At 49.4% G+C, this 17,339-nt stretch overlaps 1 protein-coding gene across 1 annotated transcript in view; it reads right to left on the bottom strand.

Moving 5' to 3' along the window:
- Window positions 1-17,339, bottom strand: part of pde8b (phosphodiesterase 8B) — a 436,161-nt gene that overhangs the window by 42,314 nt on the left and 376,508 nt on the right.

Genomic DNA, 17,339 nt, shown 5'->3' with positions numbered 1-17,339 from the left:
CCTTGAGAAGGCAGTGGTGAGCTGCTTTCTTGAACTGCTACAGTGTGTGAAGTGTAGGTACACCCACCATGCTGTTAAGGAGGGAGTTGCAGATGACAGTGAAGGAACGGCAATGTAATTCAAAGTCAAGATAGTGAGTGACTTGGAAGGAACCTCCAGGTGGGGGTGTTCACATGTGTCTGCTGCCCTTGTCCTACCTAGATGATAGGACAACTTTGCAGGATCGACAGGGCTGGGTTTGACATTGTTGTTGCTGGTGCCTTGGTCAATGCTGGTGGTCCACATGGTTTAGTTTCATTTTATTGAGTTTGTAGTGGTTTGATACAACTGAGTGGCCTGCTTGACTCAGGGCGCATTGCTGTGGGTCTGGAATCACATGTAGGTCAGACTAGGTATGGGTGACAGATTTCCTTCCCTCAGGGCCATTAATGAACTTGATGAGTTTTTAGGACGCTCGACATTTAGACTTTTAATTCCAGCATTGAATTCAAATTCCACAATTTGCCGTGGTGGGATTTGAACCTGGGGCCCATGCATTACCCTGGGTTTCTGGATTACTAGTCCAACAACAATATCACTAAACCATCATCTCCCCATGATACAAATAGCATGTTAGTTCCTTGTTGTAGCTAAGTTCACTGAGTATGAAAAGCAGGCAGGAGGTTGGGAATGGTCATTATTGTGAATCGATGAATCAGCCGAGAGTCCTTTTTAAAATCTACTTCTTTGCCTCTCTCAGATGTTTTTATGTGGGAACACTGGGTGGCAATGATCTACTCATAAGAAAAAGTACTGAAGGTGCATTGATGTGAATTGTGACAATTCTGTCTGCACCTTGGCTACAATCTGCTAAATTAACACAGTCCAGGCAACGGCCTTGAGACTTTGCTGGTGTGTGTGGCTCAACTTCAAATCAAAAGAGCATTTTCCTCATTTTTAATCGCGCCATCGTTCGTCAGTGACTTGTGCGATTCAGGGAAATTTTTACAATCATGACATCTTGCAGGATCGCTGTGTCTATTCGCATTCCTGTAACTCAGTACCATATACCAAATAACAACCTGTAACTCAGTACCATATACCAAATAACAACCTGTAACTCAGTACCATATACCAAATAACAACCTGTAACTCAGTACCATATACCAAATAACAACCTGTAACTCAGTACCATATACCAAATAACAACCTGTAACTCAGTACCATATACCAAATAACAACCTGTAACTCAGTACCATAAACCAAATAACAAGACTGGCTTCTTGGGTTAAAAGTAATTAGCAACTTTTATTTGATCAGCTAGTAGTGTCTCCTGGTAAACTTCAATTTTCACACAAGTACAGAATTTAGGAAGGTCCGACTAGCCCTGCAGTAAGCTAGTCAGATGTATCGATTGTTTGTCCTTAGCAAATACAGATAAGTTGAATTCAAAATACAATAACAGCTCGAAGTAATTTCTTCAAATCAAGATACAGAGTACAAAGTACTGCGCAGTTTAAAATAGAGTAAAAAGCTGTTTTGCAAAGCAAGTAGATAGAGGGCAGCACGGTAGCATAGTGGTTAGCACAATTGCTTCACAGCTCCAGAGTCCTAGGTTCGATTCCCGGCTTGGGTCACTGTCTGTGCGGAATCTGCACGTTCTCCCCGTGTGTGCGTGGGTTTCCTCCGGGTGCTCCGGTTTCCTCCCGCAGTCCAAAGATGTGCAGGTTAGGTGGATTGACCATTCTAAATTGCCCTTAATGTCCAAAATTGCCCTTAGTGTTGGGTGGGGTTACTGGGTTATGGGGATAGGGTGGAGGTGTGGGCTTGGGTAGGGTGCTCTTTCCAAGAGCCGGTGCAGACTCAATGGGCCGAATGGCCTCCTTCTGCACTGTAAATTCTATGAATTCTATTAGGTTTCAGAGGATAGGTTGAATTGATTCGAGAATGGCTATCCCATCCTGATGCCTGAACTTTTAAGAAGATTGCTATCTATAAAATGTTGCCCTCTTTACAGCTGTGATTGGTTTTAACTCATTATATTAATAATTAATTTATAATTCATTCAATTCGAGCAAATGTCTGTCTGTCAAATTTAAGAGATAAAGGTGGCTGTATTTTTCCACTCGATTAAAAACTTTCTCAGCAAAGATTCTTACCATGGGGTGATTTGTTGTTACCATGGATACGGAACTGGATCTTATCCCAGCTCTCTAACACGAAGAGTCTTTCTGTCAGTCTGGCCTTGCAAACTCTTGCAGTTTTCTTATCTGATCCTTTCACAAGCTCTCAGCATTTTCTGCAGTCAGGGTTAATATATGACTTTTAATAGTATAATGTCACGAAATCATTTCTTCCTTTAAACTTTATTACCTATACGAAAAGTAGATTTCTATCACATCTGTTCTCCCTGTAACCTTGGAAAGAGACACCAGACTGTGTGGGTGTGGTCCTAATTAAAAGCAATGAAACAAATCAAAGTACATAATATTACATCTGCCACTCAGACACATAATGGGAAAAAAACTTCATGAACAGAGGTTGGAAAACTCCAGTGAACTGACTGAAACAGTTGATGCACTCAATATATGTTAAGAGGAGAGGGAGGTTGTGGCGTAGTGGTATTGTCACAAAGACCAGTTATCCAGAGACCAGGGTAACACTCTGGAGACAAAGGCAGATGTTGGAATTTGAATTCAATAAATATCTGGAATTAAAAGTCCAATGATAACGATGCAACTATTTGGATTGTTGTAAAGACCCATCTACTTCACTACCGTCCTTTAGGGAAGGAGATCTGCTATCCTTACCTGATCTGGCCTACATGTGACTCCAGATCCACAGCAATGTGGGGGTCTCTGAGATGCCCTCAGTTCAAAGGCAATTAGGGATGGTTAATAAATGCTGGCCCAGCCTGTGATGCCCACACCCTGTGACTGAATTTTAAAAAAGGAGGTGTTTTGTAACATCAAGGTCATCTATTTTCACCTCTGTGGTACTGAGAGACATGACCCCCTCCTTAAAATACTCTGCCTTAAAAATATTCGAAGCTCTGCTCCCACCGCCTTTTCAGGAAGCCAGTTCCAAAGATTCATGACTCTCTGAGAGAAAACATTTTGCCTCATCTCTGTTTTAAATGGGCCAGCCCTTATTTTTAAACAGTGAGTCCATGTACCCTTGCACATCTACTGACTCCTGTGTAATATTGTCTGTTCAGTTGGGAAATAATACATTGGACTGGAAAACCTAATTGAGAAGAAAATAAAGACAATTACTGGAAATTAATTTAACAATAAAAGGAACCCCATTTGCAAATCTTATTAGTAAAACAGACTTGTAAGGTACCTGGTTCTTCTTCAATCTGTCCATCAAGAGAAGTCCATAGTGGTGCCTCTGATTTCTCAGTTTGCCGGTAAGCTATGTAACACAATGGGAAACTGGGTAACCTAACCACACTTCCAAGCTGAAGCATTATTGAGTGATATTACCCAACAACAGCACGATCTGGGTTCGGCAGGCATTTTTGACACTGCTCATAAAGATATTGAAGCAGGTTGTTTCATGGTTCCAATAGCAGAATTATTTTCACGAAGCATTCAATTCTTAACAAGAAGTAATTGAACACATTTTATACCGCCCAGAAAAGGAGTTTCATTCACTTCCTCTTGCTAACATATCCCGGAATGAAGAATTAATCTGGGTTTGAACCCAGTGGATTCAAAGTCTATTAAACCCAGGATCAGAATTGAACGTATCACCCAAAGGTCAGACCTCTCTTTCACATCTCATCCTGACTCTTCTATGTCTAGTATTTCCTTAATTATTTAAACAGTCCTAAAGCACCAGTCCCATTTTGGCATGTAAGAGGGAAGCTTCAGAAATGAAGAAGCCATGAGAGATCCATTTAAGATCAGGAGGTCTGGTTGGATTCATACTATAGCACTAATGTTCTAACTAGGAACATTGTGCCACAGGTTGCTCATGTCCAACTGAAAGGACCTTGGTTTAACATCTCAGCGGGCTGGATTCTCCGTTTCTGTGGCTAAGTGCCGGCTCGAATGGAGAATCCGCGGGAGGTTCATGACAGTAAAATTGGCTCGAACCCCTCACCGATTTCGGTACCTGTGAGGAGCTAGCCCCGGCGCCATGAGAACCACCTGTGGATCGCGTGGGAAATGGCCGGAGAATGCCCGGGTCCCAAGCCGCGCATGTGCACAGCTGATAACCTGCACCAGTTGTGCCGTACAACCTGCACTGGCCGTGCGCGTAACCTAACCTGCAAACCCCGACCCACAGCCCAACCCCTGGCCACACCCCACCAGACCCCCGGCCCTAGCAGATGACCCCCCTGGCCAGCGGCACAGATCCCGGCTGAGTATGGCGATGCTGGACACAGTCGTCAGTCGGCATGCCAGCTCAGACAATATGTGTCCTGTGCCGTCGGGAACTCGGCCAATTAGGGGTGGAGCATTGCGGGTGGGCCAGCTGATGAGGTGCCAATCGTCTTGCGACTGCACGTGGCGTGCGTCATGATGATGCCGGTATGTAGTGTAGCCACCTGGGGTGGCCACGTCTCGATTTCAAAATGGACACTTGCAAAGAGTAAAGGGAAAATTGGACAGTGCTAAGGAAACAAGCAGGTACAAGGTTTGCCTGTGGATTGGAACTTGCAGCTCCCAGACAAAACCGATGCTACAAGCCATTAGCATAGTAATGAGCTATCTCCGGGGACTAAAGAGAAACATTTAAGCAATTGGTACCGTGGCAGACAACCCGGCGCCAATGGAGACTAAAGCAATGGTCACCTAGGACCCGCACAGTAATCAAGCAACGACCCCTTTATTGGAGAAATCAATACAAATGATTAGGACATGGTCCAATTAATTGGGGCCAAGTTCAAGGCCCACCCAAAAGGGCACGAAGCCCTTTGGGTATAAAGAGGAGTCCCCAAAGACAGATCGCTCTCTACTTCTTCACCTTCATCTTAGCCTTGGCTCTCAGCGACAAGAGACCCGCCAAGCACCAGTCAACGCACGCTACGAGATAGGCGCTCCGAGCTACTATTCTATACCAGTTTGAAGCCAGCAGTCTCAGAACCGGACAATGGCCATTGTTGCTCTGACCGAGTGGGCACCCAAAGCTAAGTATAGGCTTTTAGTAGTAGTTGTAGTTTACTGAGTAGAGTTTGTGCATGAGTAATAATTGACTGTGTGTGTAAATAAATGTGTATTGATTTCAAACTTACTAACTGGTGTATCGAGTCTTTGATCAGTATTCGGTTTTGAACCTTGTGGTGGTATCAAAAAGATACCTGGCGACTCTTGGGCAAAGGTAATTAAAAAAGAGCAAAATTAAGGAAAGTGTAATGAGCAATAGTAGGCGGGGGAAAATCGCAAACCGGCACCAAACCTGCGCCGGCCCCGATTCTGGCGGCAGAATCGATTCTCCACCTGATTGCTGATCACGATTTTGGGGTTGGGCAAAAGAGAATCCCACCCGGCATGTCTGACAATGCAGCACGCCCACAGAACTAATCAGCAGTTTTACCTCCTTGACCCAGTGCACTAAGCCCTCTGAAAAGTTAGCTACAGGAGATCAGAATGCAAAACCCTGCAGGGTAACATTATGAGTATGTGACAGGTTAGCAAAAAAGGAGCACAATTTGCTTTGGGAAACAATATGAAGGTTATTTTGGAATAGTAAAGTTATTTTAATAGACTTTAATATAAACCACATGGGTCTATGCCTAATATTTCATGCCTAATATAAACCAGGAAAATTCAACAGTTGTGTAATACCTGATAGGTCTTTCTCCCAACTTATCAAGTAGGGGCCATGTCCAATAATAGCTTGACCTGCCATTCGTAAAGGATACAGCAAATATACACAATGTGCAAATCATAACACCTTGGGGGAATAGTGATCACAGAATGAGAATTTAACATGATTTGGGAGTCAGAATTCCCCTTCCGATCGCTAATGTTCAGTCTAAATTTTTATTGGAGCGAGGCCGTGCAAAAACATTTTGAGGGACAGTGTACTTAAATAAATTGATTTTGTACTCCAAAAATAAGTAAAGTGAATGATGGTTATCAGAAGGGCAAAGTGAAAGGAAGAAATCATTTCAGCAGGAGCTACACACAATAGCAAACATTTCTTCTGGTGCTATAGCAGCAGTTAGAGAAGAAATCAAAATCATAAAAGATGTAACTGGGCTTCAAACTGAGGATGAATACAAAACACAAGTGTTCCAAAATGTCTGATCAATATGAGCCCTCCAAAGAAAGATACTCCAAGTAAAATCAGGTTCGTAGGCAGGCAGGGCCATAAAATTGGGTGCCATGCCAACAGTGGTTACCCACCTGCCCCCGCTGCACTTTTACCAGCGGTAGGGGAGGCAGCGGGAGGCCCACCCACCTGTGGGCCAATTGAGAGCGGCTAATGAATGGTCAGTCCAGGTCCTCCTCCCTCCTTTGATGTGATTATATCCTGGAGAGACACCAAGCGACCTTGAACTCCAGCTACATTGCAGTGCCGTGGCTATAGTGCTGCTGGGACTAGACGGTTAAATGGCTGCAGAGCAAGCGAGCCAGGCTGGGAGTGGGCACACCCACAACTTTTACGTTTGGCAGGCTTCCTGCCTCCAGCACAAATTTTAGCCAAATTTCTTCCTCAATATGAGGAAGTCATTGGAAATTGAGGATTAGTTGTAGATTATTTCAGAAACAGATTAATGGGGCACATCAACAATATCAATAGGATGTTTGAACCTCAATCAAAACAAGAATATAAGTCAGAGGAAGCAATGATCAGATGTTATAGTGCTCTGTTCAGATTGCATCTTGAACATGGTGTCCAGTTCTTGGCAACCAAGAAAGAGGAGGTCTTCAAGTTCTATAGGTAGTGCAGAAGAATGGTGATAGCATGTTTCAATGGCTCGAGTTCATAGAATCATAGAATTTACAGTGAAGGAGGCCATCCGGCCCATCATGTCTGCACCGGCTCTTGGAAAGAGCACCCTACTTAAGCCCATGCCCCCAGTAACCCCACTTAACCTTTTGGACATGAAGTGACAATTAGCATGGCCAATCCACCTAACCTGCACATCTTTGGACTGTGGGAGGAAAGCGGAGCAACCGGAGGAAACCCAGGCAGAAAGTGCAAATTCCGCACAGAAAGTCACCCGAGGCTGGGATTGAACCCTGGGCTGTGAGGCAGCAGTGCTAACCACTGTGTTGCCACGCCACCCTATCAGAAGAGCTATTAAAAGAGACTGGAGAAACTCGAGCTTTTTAGCTCAGAATCAGATGGAATCATGCCAGCATTTGTTGCCCATCCTAACAGATCTATTCGTGAGAAACTTGGAAGGAATATAAGCTCCAATTGTGTGGGTGATCTTTTTCTGTCTTTGGCTCTGAAGGTGACGGTTGCATTGAATTTATATGTCTCGGGGTCCTTTCACGGATTAGTTGGAAATTTCTGCCACATTTCACAATTAGCAGCCCATCATTGTATTAGGCTTGTGACTGATGTCTTAATCAGGAGGGTGGACAACTTTATTAAGTTCAGCGCTGATAAGGACAGTCAGGCCAAGAGATCAAAAACTTTGGGGCCATGGAAGAATTCCCTAAATTACAAGAGGCAATTGAATGAACATGCGTCCAGAGCATTCACGTTTGTCAACCAACAGATATTTCACTCCCTAAATGTGCAGATCGCATGCGACCACTGCCTAATAATCCTGTGATGTGGAGATACCGGCGTTGGACTGGGGTGTGCACAGTAAGAAGCCTTACAACGCCAGGTTGAAGTCCAACAGGTTTATTTGGAATCACTAGCTTTTCGAGCACAGCTCCTTCATTACTCACCTGATGAAGGAGTTACGCTCCGAAAGCTCGTGATTCCAAATAAACCTGTTGGAGTTCAACCTGGTGTTGTAAGAACATTGATGAGCCATCAATTGCACGAGAGACGAGTTGCTTTACAAAAGTTAGGTTTTAATAAGCTAGAACTTAGCCCTGCGGTTGTCTACAATAAAATGGACTGGGCAGCACGGTGGCCTAGTGGTTAGCACAACCGCCTCACGGCGCTGAGGTCCCAGGTTCGATCCCGGCTCTGGGTCACTGTCCGTGTGGAGTTTGCACATTCTCCCCGTGTCTGCGTGGGTTTCGCCCCCACAACCCAAAAATGTGCAGAGTAGGTGGATTGGCCACGCTAAATTGCCCCTGAATTGGAAAAAATAATTGGGTAATCTAAATTTAAAAAAAAAAAAAAAAATAAAATAAAATGGACGACCGCCGGGCGTTTCGACTATTTATACCTCGGTAAGGAGGCGTGGTTAACTCAGCCTCTCGACCAATCGGAGAGCTGTCACATGACTGGTCCAACCAATCAGTCGAGAGGCACATGACCGACCAGGGCCAATGGTAAGCCGGTGTTCTGCCCCAATGGCAGACAGCTATGCAAATCATATCACCACATTCACCCCTTGCGGAGAAAGAAACCGGGGGGGGGGGGTTAGAGAACTGGTGATATGAGTAGCAGCCGGGAGGACAAAAATTTTCTCTCCTTTCTTTTATTAAATTTGGGGGCTTCCCACTGGCCCAGACAATAAGCAATATTACACAAAGTCCTAACAAAGTCCATGGACCTGTTGAAATTTAGATCGATTCGATCAGTCTTTTCGTGGCCCGTGACATTCTGGCAGACCGCCGCGGTGGAGGAGGTGACGTCGGTTCAGCCGATGGTGGTGGTTCCGCTGACGTCCTGGAGTCCGGGAGCGATGGTCCTTGAATAGTCTCCGCCACCCGAGCTGGCTGTGGAGACGCCATGGATGGGGAAGGGGGGACCTGAGTGGGGCGCTGGGGGGAAAAAAACAGGGGGGGTCTGTGGTGGAGGGGGGGAAGGCCGCACGCCGGTGGGTGCCAGGTCCCGGAGGGAGACCGTGTCCTGCCGACCGTCGGGGTACTCCACATACGCGTACTGCGGGTTAGCGTGGAGTAACTGGACTTGTTCCACCAACGGGTCGGACTTGTGCACCCGCACATGCTTCAGGAGCAAGATGGGTCCGGGGGTGACCAGCCACGTCGGGAAAGGGTATCCGGAGGACAACTTCCTGGCGAAAACAAGAAGACGTTCATGAGGTGTCTGATTTGTTGCGGAACAGAGGAGTGAGCGGATAGAATGTAGGGCATCGGGGATAACCTCTTGCCATCGGGAAATAGGGAGATCTTTGGACCGGAGGGCCAGTAGTATGATCTTCCAGATGGTACCATTCTCCCGCTCGACCTGTCCGTTACCCCGGGGGTTATAGCTGGTCGTCCTGCTAGAGGCAATGCCCCTGCTGAGCAGGAATTAACGCAGCTCGTCGCTCATAAAGGAGCTCCCCCGATCGCTATGTATGTATGCGGGGTAGCCAAACAGGGAGAAGACGGAGAGGAGGGCCTTAATGATGGTCGATGTGGTCATGTCGGGGCAGGGAATGGCGAAGGGGAAGTGGGAGAATTCGTCAATTACCGCCAGGAAGTAAATGTTGCGGTTGTTAGAGGGAAGGGGCCGCTTGAAGTCAATGCTGAGACGTTTGAAGGGGCGGGATGCTTTGATCAGCTGTGCGCGCTCGGGGCGATAGAAGTGCGGTTTGCACTCGGCGCAGATGTGGCAGTCACGGGTTACTGTCCTGACTTCCGCGATGGAGAAAGGCAGGTTGCGGGCCTTAAGAAAATGGTAGAGGCGGGTCACCCCTGGATGGCAGAGGTCCGCATGGAGGGAGCGGAGGCGGTCTATCTGCGCGCTGGAGCAGGTACCGCGGGACAGGGCATCAGGAGGCTCATTGAGCTTACCAGGACGATACAAGATCTCATAGTTGTACGTGGACAACTCGATCCGCCACCGTAAGATCTTGTCATTCTTGGTCTTGCCCCTTTGTGCATTATCAAACATGAAGGCTACTGACCATTGGTCTGTGAGGAGGGTAAACCTCCTGCCGGCCAAATAGTGCCTCCAATGTCGCACAGCTTCGACTATGGCCTGGGCTTTCTTTTCCACAGAGGGGTGGCGGAGTTCGGAAGCCTGGAGAGTTCTGGAGAAGAAGGCCACGGGTCTGCCCGCTTGGTTCAGGGTGGCTGCCAGAGCAACTTCTGATGCGTCGCTCTCGACCTGGAAGGGGAGGGACTCGTCGATGGCGCGCATTGTGGCCTTTGCGATGTCCGCTTTGATGCGGCTAAAGGCCTGGCAGGCCTCTGTCGACGGCGGGAAGGTCGTGGACTGAATGAGGGGACGGGCCTTGTGAGCGTAGTTAGGAACCCATTGGGCATAGCAAGCGAAGAAACCCAGGCAGCGTTTGAGGGATTTGAGGGTATTGGGTAGAGAGAGTTCCATCAGGGGGCGCATGCGTTCGGGGTCGGGGCCTATCACTCCGTTACGCACTACGTAGCCGAGGATGGCTAGGCGGTCGGTGCTGAACACGCATTTATCCTTATTGTACGTGAGGTTAAGGAGTTTTGCGGTTTGGAGGAATTGCTGGAGGTTGGCGTCATGGTCCTGCTGATCGTGGCCGCAGATGGTGACATTATCAAGGTACGGGAAGGTAGCCCGTAATCCGTACTTGTCGACCATTCGGTCCATCTCCCGTTGGAAGACCGAGACCCCATTTGTGACACCGAATGGAACCCGAAGGAAGTGGTAGAGGCGCCCATCTGCCTCGAACGCGGTGTATTTGCGGTCACTCGCGCGGATGGGGAGCTGGTGGTAAGCGGACTTAAGGTCCACAGTGGAGAAGACCTTGTATTTCGCGATATCGTTTACCATGGCGGAAATACGGGGGAGAGGATACGCGTCCAGTTGCGTAAACCGGTTGATGGTCTGGCTATAGTCGATGATTATCCAGTTTTTCTCCCCAGTCCGGACCACCAGCACTTGGGCTCGCCAGGGACTGTTGCTGCCCTCGATGACCCCTTCCGTCAGCAGCCTCTGGACCTCGGACCTGATGAAGGTCCGGTCCTGGGCGCTGTACCGTCTGCTCCGTGTCGCAACGGGTTTGCAATCGGGGGTGAGATTAGCAAACAAGGAGGGGGGGTCCACTTTGAGGGACGCGAAGCTGCAGACAGTGAGGGAGGGTATAGGGTTGCCGAATTGGAAGGTCAAGCTCTGCAGGTTGCATTGGAAGTCCAGTCCTAGGAGTGCTGGTGCGCAAAGGTCAGGGAGGACAAGGAGTTTATAATTTTTAAAAACCTTCCCTTGGACCGTGAGGTCTGCGATGCAGCAGCCGGCGATGCGGACGGAGTGCGAACCTGAGGCTAACCCGATTTTGTGTTTTACAGGATGGACAGGGAGCGAGCAGTGTCTTACCGTGTCAGGGTGTACGAAGCTTTCCGTGCTCCCGGAGTCCAGCAGGCAGCCCGTCTCGTGGCCGTTGAGGTAGATGAGCGTCGCCGTTTTGGCGAGCGTGCGTGGACGTGACTGGTCGAACTGAATGGCCGTGAGCCGTGGAGAAAATCCGTATTCGTCATCGTCGTCCGAGTAGTTGCTGGAAGGATCTTGCGTGCCAGTCCCGGAAGGTGGTGCCCAGAATCCGCACGTGGAGTCGGGATCCCAAGATGGCGGCGCCCAGGACCCGCACGTGGAGTCGGGGCCCCAAGATGGCGGCGCCCAGGACCCGCACGTGGGGTCGTTGCCCCAAGATGGCGGCGCCCAGGGCCCGCATGTGGAGTCAGCGCCCAAAGATGGCGCCGTCCGTGGGGCCCTCGTGGTTGCTGGAGGTGGGGTTAGCGGTGCCGGCGGGCCGATTGGAGCGGCTGGGAGCGGGGGCAGCGAGGCGTGCAGGCCAGGCGCGGGGGCCCGGGGGCGGCGAGCTGGAAGGAGCGTGGTGCGCAGGAGGGGCCCCGGAGGAGAGAGCGAGGCGTGCAGGCCAGGCGCAGGGGCCCGGGGGCGGAGGGGGGAGAGTTGTGCGGCGTCTAGGAGGGGACCGGAAGGGCCCGGAGGAGAGAGAGATGCGCGCAGGTCAGGCGCAGGGGCCCGGGGGGGGGAGAGAGTTGCGCGGCGTCTAGGAGGGGACCGGGAGACCCCGGAGGAGAGAGAGAGGCACGCAGGCCAGGCACGGGGGCGGGGGGGGAGAGAGTTGCACGGCATCTAGGAGGGGACCGGGAGGCCCCGGAGGAGAGAGAGAGGCGCGCAGGCCAGGCGCAGGGGCTCGGGGGCGGGGGGGGGGGGGGGGGGGGGGGGGGGGTTGTGCAGCGTTCAGCAGGGGGACCGAGGGGGCCCGGAGGAGAGAGAGAGGCGCACAGGCTTGGCGCAGGGGCCCGGGGGCGGGGGGGGGGGGGAGTGTTGCGTGGCGTCTAGAGGAACCGCAGCGACCGTTTTGGCCTGGCAGACAGTGAAGAGTGGCCCTTCTTCCCGCAGCTCTTACAGAGGGCGGCGCAGGCTGTGCAGTGCGGGCGAGGGTGTTTCGCGAACCCGCAAAAGTAGCAGCGGGGCCCCGTGGACTTGTCGGGGCATCCCGCGGCGCAGGCCTGAGGGAGGTCGGGAGCGGCGGATGGCGGTGGGGAAGCGTGCCAGGAGGCCCAGGATGGTGCAGCGCGGCTGGGGACATAGGCGCGGGCATTTTGATCGGCGACCTCCAGGGAGGTGGAGAGAGTCCGTGCCTCAGTTAAGCTGAGGTCGTCTCTCTCCAGCATCCGCTGGCGGATAGCGGGGGGCTGCATCCCAGCCACGTAAGCGTCTCTGATCAGCAGTTCCATGTGCTCCGTAGCTGAAACTGCGAGGCAGGAGCAGTTCCTCCACAGGATGGCAAGGGCCTGGTAAAATTGGTCTAATGACTCACCGGGGAGCTGGTGTCTGGTGGCCAGCAGATGTCAGGCGAATACCCTGTTGACTGGTTTAATGAATTGTCCATTCAGCTTTAGTATGGCTGCGTCGTAATCTTTCTCCTCCTTGATTATTGCGTAGGCTTCGATACCCACGCTGGAGTGGAGGATGTGCAGCTTCTGTGCCATGATGGGGGGGCTGGTTGCAGATTCCAGGTATCCTTCGAGGCATGTCGAGGCATAGAACTTAGCCCTGAGGTTGTCTACAATAAAATGGACAACCGCCGGGCGTTTCGACTATTTATACCTCGGTAAGGAGGCATGGTTAACTCAGCCTCTCGACCAATCGGAGAGCTGTCACATGACTGGTCTCAACCAATCGGTCGAGAGGCACATGACCGACCAGGGCCAATGGTAAGCCGGTGTTCTGCCCCAATGGCAGACAGCTATGCAAATCATATCACCACAAACATAAGAACATAAGAACTAGGAGCAGAAGTAGACCGTCCGGCCCTTCGAGCCTGCTCCGCCATTCTATAAGATCATGGCTGATCTTTTTGAGGTCTCAGAACCACTTACCCGCATTCTCGCCATATCCCATAATTCCTTTATTTTTCAAAAGAACATCTACCCTATCTGTGAATATATTCAATGAAGTAGCGTCTACTACTCCTTTCGGTAGGGAATTCCATACTTTAACCACCCTCTGAGTGAAGAAGTTTCTCCTTGATTCAGTCCTAAATCTGCTCCCCTTAATCTTGAGGCTATGGCCTCTTGTCCTACTTTGATTTACCAGTGGAAACATCCTTTCTACTTCTATCTTATCCATTCCCTTCAAAATTTTATATGTTTCTATTAGATCCCCTGTCAACCTTCTGAATTCCAGTGAATATAATCCCAATCTACTCAGCCTCTCCTCATACGATAACCCCCTCAACTCCGGAATCAGCCTAGTGAACCTTCTCTGCACCCACTCTAGTGCTAGCACATCCTTTCTCAAGTGTGGAGACCAAAACTGCACACAGTACTCCAGGTGTGGCCTCACCAGCAGCTTGTACAACTGCAACATTACCTCTCTACTTTTAAACTCAATCCCCTTCGCAATGAAGGACAAAATTCCATTTGCCTTCCTAATTACTTGTTGCAGCTGCAGACCAACCTTCTGTGACTCATGCATAAGTACACCCAGGTCCCTCTGCATAGTAGCATGCTGCAGCTTTTTACCATTTAAGTAATAATCAGTTCTATTGTTACTCCTACCAAAATGCATGACTTCACACTTATTGACATTATACTCCATCTGCCAGACCTTTGCCCACTCACTCAATTTGTCAATGTTCCTCTGTAAGGTTTTACAGTCCTCAGTACACTTTGCTCTGCCACACACCTTCGTGTCATTTGTAAACTTGGATTGCTTACACGGAGTTCCCAACTCCAAATCGTTAATATAAATTGTAAATAATTGTGGTCCCAACACCGATCCCTGAGGCACACCACTCGTCACTGATTGCCAGCCAGAATAGCACTCATTTATTCCCACTCTTTGTCCTGTTAGACAACCAATCCTCTATCCATGCTAGTGCTCTACCCTTAACACCATGCATCCTTATCTTATGCAAGACGTCTTACTGTGATAATCCTGTAGACGCGCACGAGGTACCCGAGGTGTATTCATGGAATTTATCTTGTCAGATACTCCTATGTGAGACACATTTTTGCATCACGTGTGCAACTAGATGGCTGAATACATGTCGACAAGAGTTATTTATTAAAGAGGGGGCTCATGACACTGGTCATGGCATCTGTATACTTAGCAAAGGAATGGCACAGCTCAAGTCTTTCTTCTACTGGGGTAACCACTGAGATAACCACTGGCCTTCCTAAAAGAAGATTCTGATGCCTGGACTGATCTGCTGGAGCCCTGCAGTATTCATTGGCTCAGGTCCCTCTTACTATTGTTGCTTGCTGTACCAAGGAGTAAGTATTTGAGATGGTGGTGGTATGCAGGCTGAGGATGTGATGGTGCACCCTCAGAGCTCCCCTTCTTTTCTTCAGAGGTCAACGTTACCCCCTAGCCTGGTGGCTGCTGGGGCTGATTATTGACCTGTCGAAGTGAAGAAAAGGAAGAGTAATATTCAACATTGCATATTATCAGCTTGCAGATATCACTGCATCTCAGAAAGGTAAGTTCCAACATTGGCGCTTGGGACGAAGGAGTTCACCTTCAGCCATTGTCCGACAGCATAGAGCAGGTTGTCAGTCTTTTGTGGCAATGTAGCCAGGTCCTATGGATGACCCCAAGGCTACTGACCTCCTCTGTGACTTTCATCCAGGCTTGCTTGTTCAGTTGGGGATTTCCCCTTTATCCATCCCGTACTTTCTGCCGTTCGGTTAATCTTGGGAATGGTACCCAGAAAATCATCATAAAATCATGGTACCATTCATTACCAATCCTCTTTCATTGCTCCAGGTAGGAGGTCAAATGACCTTCTCACTAGAGATTCTGGTGGTTACGGAAGTGGAGACTATCAACAGTCATGGTGAGCACCTCAGGAGGACTTGGGCTGTCAAGGATGGCTGTGGCCCCTCTGTCTGCAGAAGTTACTCACTCAACGTACCTGCAATACTCACTACCCTCCTGACACAGGTTCCTCTGTGTGCTTGCTGCTCACTGTATGGGGATCTTTAACCCATCTGACGGCAGCACGTCCTTGGCCATCGCTGACCCCATCCGCCACCTTACTCTCAGTTCAAGGCACCCAATGTGCCAGCGGTCCCACTGTTCAGCCTGTAAATGGCCGCCCAGTGCATCAACGTGGTGGGACACGGTACTGGGCTAGTGCAGCAGCGAGGTTGCTGTCCGCTTCCTCTTGCAGCGACATCACCAACCCGTTTAGCCTAAAATTTCCACCCGTGGTGATGACTCTTCCAAGCAAAGCATTCATGTTTTGCAACCAAGCATATGAAACTGACCAAATGCGATCATCAAATGTCATTTCCATGCCTCCTGCAGCACAGCAAACATTGTGATCCACAGCAACCATGTCTAAATTTATCATTCGAACAATCAGTTCTCTCTGAATCAACTATGCATTCAGCTCCTTTATAAAGGAGTTATGAAAGCAATTACTTCAAACACACAGAAAGTGCGTTAAATGGAGTTTCATTTGTTCCTTATTTTATTCAAGTGCAGTCTTGTAACTTTATTTTCTGCGCACTTTCTGGAATCTGGTACACAAACGTGTATTCAGGATAACATACAGAATTTGGAATGCACCTGCAAAAATCCTGCATAACTAGTCAAACAGCTTGCAAAACTACATAAGGGGTACACTGCAGGCCATCCCAGATATGGATTGCACAATTTCTACGTGAAATGGAGGGAGAAGGAGGAAACCATGATTTGTTTCATAATATACACACAAGTATATGATGGTGCATAGACACACACTGACTGACACACTGAAAGACCAATCGACACACAGAACACAGCCTCTGAGACAGCCAGAGCCCATAATCAATAACACGAACATCTACCATGTGCTAGCAGTATAGTCTGGTCAGGTTAGCCATATGTCTTCAGTCAACCTAACATAGTGTCGACCCACAGTGCAAGTATGTTTAACAGCTCATAGTTAAACAAAATAGAGTTGTACTTCTACAAGTGTTGGTAGCCTGTCTCTTCTACTGTTCTGGTAAACACAGTCATCACAGACCCAGCATACCCAACACATCATGGTACCAGTACGTGATGTTAGAGTTTGATGGACCTACCCTCAAATAATCTGCCTTCGACCAGCGATCAGCCATCCGGTAGTATGAACAGCGTCCGCTGTGACATCGAAGTCAACAAAAGTTTTGAGTGTTACGTCTTTCAACAGCGTCTGCAGGGGAAGGATGAACCTTTTCAATCTTTCCTCACCCACCTTTGCATCCTCGCGCAATCCTGCAATTACGGCTCCACCTCCGATTTGATGATCCGCAACCAGATCGTTTTCAGTGTGCAATCGGACCCCCTATGCCAGCAGCTCCTCAAAGTTAAACAGCTCACCCTTGCTATAGCCATCGAGACCTGCATTCTGCATGAACACGCCACTAACCGATACTTGCACATTCAAGCGGCAGAGACGGCGTGGCAAGGCCCCCACAAGGCAGAGCAGGTGCAGGCCGTAAAACAGCTCCAGGGCCTGAGCCTGGATGAGGGCGGCCATTTCGCGCGCTTTTCACGGGCTCCCGCGCATGCGCGCACCGACCGAGGGGACGGCGAGGCCGAAGACCGAACTGCGCAGGCGCGCACTACGTACGACCGCACCGTGCATGCGCGGTGGCGCACTGAACGTTCTGACGTCACGACGTGCAACAACTGTGGCTCCGCCCACTTAAAGCGGCAATGTCCCGCGAAATCCCGAAGCTGTCTCCAGTGTGGCAAGCTTGGCCACTATGCAGGTCTGCTCAACAAACTACCTCTCGTCGCTCCCACCAGCCGCGCAGGGATGTCCGGACCGTCCAACCACCGGTCACCGATTCCGACTCTGACATGATGCCGGACCTTGAAACCGA

The sequence above is a fragment of the Scyliorhinus canicula genome, chromosome 8 (assembly GCF_902713615.1).
Source record: "Scyliorhinus canicula chromosome 8, sScyCan1.1, whole genome shotgun sequence".
NCBI lineage: Eukaryota > Metazoa > Chordata > Chondrichthyes > Carcharhiniformes > Scyliorhinidae > Scyliorhinus > Scyliorhinus canicula.
This window is presented reverse-complemented; position numbering and strand designations above follow the sequence as displayed.